Here is a 6,709-nt window from a genome sequence, read left to right on the forward strand (position 1 = left end):
AACAATCTCAAAGATTAATTGAACTAAGTGATGGAAGTTCTCTCTTATCGGGTGGTATCCCAGGGGCATAAGCCTATCATGGGTCGATCCCTATTTATGTATTTATGGGTGGTATCCCAGGGGCATAAGTACCTCAGCTCATACACCGTACAAGCAGGAGCCAGGATATCCAGCTGCTTTTGGTGAGCTCTAGTTTGCTTCGGGGCTTTCCGTGTCATATCCAATTACTTTTGGTATTGTATAGAAGTTAGTTATATGGCGGGGTGTGTCCCGACCTTAGTTAAACTCTGTGTATTGTCTAGAGGCTTTGTAGACCTAATGTACAGGCAAGGTGGTGTTTTGTTAATAGACATGATGGCTCCAACGGACAAGTATTGTATATACATATATATGTGTGCTCGAGCTTATACAGGTGATTATTTCCTTTTATATGCGACTTGATGCTGTCCGAATTTCGAGTTGTGATAGAGGTATGCATGGTAAGTATAAGGTTATGAGCTGGTTCTCCCGGACCTCCTCGGTTACAGGTGCCAGTCCGCCCCAATAGGATTTGAGGCGTGACAAAAGTGGTATCGGAGAAGTTCGTCCTAGTGAGTCTATAAAGCCGTGTCTACGTAGAGTCTTGTTTATCAGTGTGTCGTGTACCGCATCTATAAACAGGAGGCTATGGATATTTAGGAATTGTTTCTTTTCTTTATGTCTTAGATCGTACGATAGAGCCTATATTGTATATGAAGTCATAGTTGACCATTAAATCCGTTTGTTTCTCTTATTATAGTAATGGTGCCGGTTACCAGAAGCAAGAATACCGGTAAGCAAGTAGATATGGCTGCCGGAGAGGGGACTAGTAAGTCACCCACTATACCAGCTAATCAAAGTGAAGCTCTAGCTGAGCATGCATCAGAAACTTCTTCGACTCTGAAAGAAATAAGGGGGAGGAGAACTATATCCCCAGACCCACCTATTAATGTTGTTGATCAAGATCTTAGAAATACAGTGCAACTTTTGACTCGTATAGTTGCTGGGCAAGCCATTCCTACCACGAGTCCTAGTGGTACAGATAGGGAGGCTAGCCTTCAAACACAGGATTTTCTTAAGATGGATCCTCCCACTTTTACTGGATCAGATCTTAACGAGGACCCACAGGACTTTATTGATCAAATTCAAAGGGCGTTAGATGTTATGCATGTAACGGGTAGAGAGACAGTGGAGTTAGCGGCGTATAGATTTAAAGGGGAGGCTATATATTGGTACGAGGACTGGAAACGATCTAGGGGTATTGATGCACCCCCAGCTACTTGGAAAGAGTTCAAAGAGGCATTTCTTGATCATTATCTTCCATTCGAGATTCATTAGGCCGGTGCAGATCAGTTTTTAAATCTTCGTTAGGGAAATATGAGCGTGAGGGAGTACAGTCTCCGATTTAATTCCTTGTCGAGATATGCTCCTAATGTTGTAGCTACTATGGATGACAGAGTTCATCAATATGTGGATAGGCTAGATCCATATCTGGTTAGAGATTGTACTATTGCCGCTTTGAACAAAGATATGGACATAGCGAGGATCCAACCTTTTGCACAGAAAATGGAAGATCAGAGGCAGAGGAGAAAAACACAGGAATTAGAAAGAGGATATTCTAAGAGGGCTAGATCTACAGGGCAGTTCATGGCATCCCAAGGAGGGTTCAGACCACAGTTTTCTGCTAGACCACCTAGGCCATTATCTTCTTATTCTACAGTTAGTGCCTCACCACAGTTCCAAGGGTCCAGAGGAAATTAATTTGGGCACAGAAGTGAGAGTCAGAGTTCGCGGACAGTGGGGTACCAAGGGCAAGGGAATATGAGCCAATCGAGACCTCCTCGAGAGCCATGCAATAAATGTGGAAGGTATCATTTGGGCGCATGTCGGCTGGGGACCAATGTTTGCTTTTGGTGCGGTATGTCGGGGCATATGATTAGAAAATACCCACGAAGGGGCATAGGGAGTATGACACGACCTACGGGGTCATTTGTTGCATCATCATCATCGATGCCTTATTCAGGAAGGGGTGCACAACCAATGGGTCGTGTTAGAGGTGATAGAGGAGCCACGAGTTCTAGCGGGGCTCAAAATTGTATGTATGCTCTAGCGGATCGACAGAATTTAGAGGCTTCCCCAGATGTGGTTTTTGGTACGTTGTCTATCTTTTCATTCGATTTATATACCTTAATTGATCCCGGTTCTACATTATCTTATGTTACTCAATTGGTTGCTGGAAAGTTCGAAAGAATACCCGAACTGTTAGTTAATCCATTTGAAGTGTCCACACTGGTTGGGGAATCTATTATAGTTAGAAGGGTTTACCAAAACTGCATAGTAACTGTTTGTGGTCGTGATACGATGGTTGATCTTGTGGAGTTAGAAATGGTAGATTTTGATGTTATAATGGGTATGGACTGGTTGGCGTCTTGTTATACCACAATTGATTGCTGCACGAAAAAGGTATATTTTCATTTTCCAAATAAATCAGTCCTTGAATGGAAAGGTGAAATTAGTGCGCCAAGAGGTAGATTTATTTCTTATTTTAAGGCAAGAAGAATGATTTCCAAGGGATACATATATCATTTAGTTAGAGTAAGGGATACAGAAGCGGAGCCACCAACTCTTCACGCTGTTCCAGTGGTAAATGAATTTTCTGATGTATTTCCTGAAGATCTTCCAGGTTTGCCTCCTGAACGAGAAGTAGAGTTTGGTATTGATGTAATACCAGGCACCCAACCAATCTCCATTCCTCCATATAGAATGGCCCCATCAGAATTACGATAATTGAAAGAGCAATTGAAAGATTTGCTAGAGAAGGGATTCATAAAGCCTAGTATGTCCCCCTGGGGAGCACCAGTGTTATTTGTACGCAAAAAGGATGGCTCGCTGAGGATGTGTATTGATTATCGGCAATTGAATAAGGTGACTATTAAGAATAAATGTCCTCTCCCAAGAATTGATGATTTATTTTATCAGTTACAGGGTGCCAAGTGCTTTTCTAAGATTGATTTGAGGTCAGGTTACCACCAAGTGAAGGTCAAAGAGAAGGATATACCCAAGACAGCTTTTCGAACACGGTATGGTCATTATGAGTTTCTATTTATATCATTTGGGCTAACAAATGCACCCGCAACTTTTATGGATTTGATGAATAGGGCGTTTAAGCCATTCCTGGATGCATTTGTGATAGTTTTTATAGATGATATTCTAGTTTATTCTAGATCAGAAGAGGACCATGCCAATCACTTACGACAGGCATTGCAGACTCTTCGTGATTATAAGCTTTATCCAAAGTTCTCTAAATGTGAGTTTTGGTTAAATTCGGTGGCATTTTTGGGTCATATTGTATCTAGTGAAGGGATAAAGGTTGATGCTCAAAAAATAGAAGCTGTGAAGAACTGGCCAAGGCCCACAACGCCTACGGAGATTCGTAGTTTTCTCGGGTTGGCCGGCTATTATAGAAGGTTTGTTAAAGGCTTTTCTTCCATTTCAGCACCCTTAACCAAGCTAACCCATAAATCATCCAAATTCCAATGGAATGATGCCTGTGAGAAGAGTTTCCAAGATTTAAAGAACAAGTTGATTTCTACACCCGTGTTGGTACTTCCAGAAGGCACCAAAGGGTATATAGTGTATTGTGATTCTTCCAGAATTGGTTTAGGATGTGTATTGATACAGCATGGTAAGGTAATAGCATATGCTTCTAGACAATTGCGGCCACATGAGAAAAATTATCCTACACACGATTTTGAGCTGGCAGCAGTTATTTTTTCTTTAAAGATATAGCGCCACTACTTATATGGGGTTCATGTTGATATATATACTGACCATAAGATCTTGCAATATATTTTTAATCAGAAGGATCTAAATTTAAGGCAGCGGAGATGGCTTGAACTATTAAAGGACTATGATGTTGATATCTTGTACCATCCAGGAAAAGCAAATGTGGTAGCTGATGCGTTAAGTTGTAAGGCTATGATGGAGCCTATAGAAAGGTAAGGGATGATTAAAGATCTTCACCAGTTAGGTAGTTTGGGAGTTCGCCTTCTTGAAACTCCGGATAAAGAGCTTATCATACATAATGCTGCGGAATCTTCATTAGTAGCTGAAGTGAAAGAGAAGCAATATATAGATCCTATTTTATTACAGCTTAAGTAGAACGTTCAGAGTGGTGCGACCAAGGCATTTGAGCTTACGCGAGAAGGAGTACTTCAGTGCCAAAACTGATTGTGCGTGCCGGATATAGACGTGCTAAGAAAGAAGATTATGACAGAGGCACATTGTTCAAGATATTTCATTCATCCAGGATCAACAAAAATGTATCAAGATTTGAAAGATATGTATTGGTGGAATGACATGAAGAAGATCATTGCAGAATTTGTAGCTGAATGTTCAAATTGTCAAAGAGTTAAAGTTGAGCACCAAAAACCCGGAGGTTATATGCAATGCATTGATCTTCCAAGCTGGAAGTGGGACATGATCAACATGGATTTCGTTATTGGTTTACCTCGTATATCCCGGAAGTTTGATTCTATATGGGTGATTGTTGATAGGCTTACCAAATCCGCACATTTCCTACCAGTTAGGACCACTTACACAGTTGAAGAGTATGCGAAGCTGTACATTAAAGAGATAGTCCGATTACATGGAGTGCCAATCTCTATTATATCAGATCGGGGAACCCAATTTACCGCAAACTTTTGGATGTCTTTTCAGAGGTGTTTGGGAACACAAATGAAGTTGAGTACAACTTTTCACCCTCAAATAGATGGACAAGCAGAACGTACCATCCAAACACTTGAAGATATGCTACGAGCTTGTGTAATAGATTTTAAGGGCAACTGGGATGATCATTTACCTCTTATTGAGTTTACCTACAATAATAGCTATCATTCAAGTATCAAAATGGCACCATATGAAGCTTTATATGGAATGAAGTGTAGATCACCAATAGGATGGTTCGAAGTGGGTGAAACTCTTTTGTTCGGACCGGATCTTGTTTATCAAGCCATAGAGGTAATTCAGCAACAACTGAAAACAGCCCAAAGTCAACACAAGTCATATGCGGATAGTAGAAGGAGAGGGCTAGAGTTTTCTATTGGTGATTGGGTATTTTTGAAGGTATCACCAATAAAAGGGGTAATGAGATTTGGCAAGAAAGAGAAGTTGAGTCCACGTTATATAGGCCCGTATAAGATCACTCAAAGGTTTGGACAAGTTGCATATAAATTAGAGCTACCCCAAGAGCTCTCATTAGTACATCTAGTATTTCATGTGTCAATGCTTCAAAAGTGCATCGGAGATCCATCAAATATCACTTCTATTGAGGATGTACAAATTGCGGAAGATCTTACCTATGAGGAAGTGCCTATTGCTATTCTAGATCGCCAAGTTAAGAAGATGAGAAATAAAGAGATAGCATCGATGAAAGTATATTGGAGAAATCGTCAAAGGGAAGAGATTACATGGGAAGATGAGGAAGCAATGAAATCTAAGTACCCTCATTTGTTCAAAGATGAAGAGGAGTTCAAGAAACGGAGTTAGAACATTAACAAGTAAGTTTTTTTTTATATATGCATAGTATTTATGTGATGATGTGAATGTTAATGATGTACTTGAACTTGTTTTGGTTGAATAACTATGCTAACATTCGAGGACGAATTTCCTAAAAGGGGGAAGGATGTAACACCCCGTATTCAAGTACGTGTATTGGCGTATTCAAGTAAGTGTATTGGTCTTATTTATATGGAATTAATTTTTTTTATTTTATTTATACCGAAATTTGCCCGTCGATGGTTTCATGCGAAGGTTATTGAATAAGCTTTTCAACGATATAAAGATTTCCAAAAAAGGATAGGTTTCGAATATAATTGAGCACCTTCAAAACTATAAAATGATGGACGGGATATTTGGGAATAGTAAATGTGCAGGAAAATTTCCTGCACACAAACTACTGAGGCCAGCCAATTTTTTGGGTCAACTTCGAATGATCATAACTCCCTTAATATAATAAACTGGGAGATCTGTGACCTATGAAAAGAAATATATTTGAGTCTTATTTCCAATGCAATTGGTTTCATGCAAATCCAACGTCTGAGTAAGGATTTATACTCGTTTTACTTCAGCCTCTCAAAATAAATTTTTAGGATCAACTTCAAACGCCCATAACTCCTTGTATAGGACGAACTGGGTGGAATACTTTATATTAAATGAAAGCCCTTTGAATTATCTTTCCAACGATACCAATTTCACCTAAATCCAATATCGGAGCAATGAGTTATGGTCTATCTACTTTAGCTTATCAAAACAGTCCACCAAAGGACAGATTTGGCATTATTTAAATTTTAAAGGCATTTTGGTCATTTCCTATTATAATATGGACGGTAATATGTGTATATATACATGTATATGAGTTTAAAAACTCATTTTCATCATCAATCATTGAGAAAGAACAAACCCTAGCCAAATTTGACCTTTAAATTACTTTTGATTCAACCGTAGAAATTCCAAAGTAATCTGATAACTGCGTTTGTCATCTCGAGAGCTTCGAACGGCACCTATTATTTGTGCAAACAGGTTTGTCATCTCGAGAGCTTCGAACGGCACCTATTATTTGTGCAAACAGGATTGCATAATCAAGAGGTGAATTCTAAGGTATGAATATTGTTTGCCTTGTTCTTTTCCATAT

Source organism: Capsicum annuum, chromosome 3 (genome assembly GCF_002878395.1).
Source record: "Capsicum annuum cultivar UCD-10X-F1 chromosome 3, UCD10Xv1.1, whole genome shotgun sequence".
In the NCBI taxonomy this organism is placed as follows: Eukaryota; Viridiplantae; Streptophyta; class Magnoliopsida; order Solanales; family Solanaceae; genus Capsicum; species Capsicum annuum.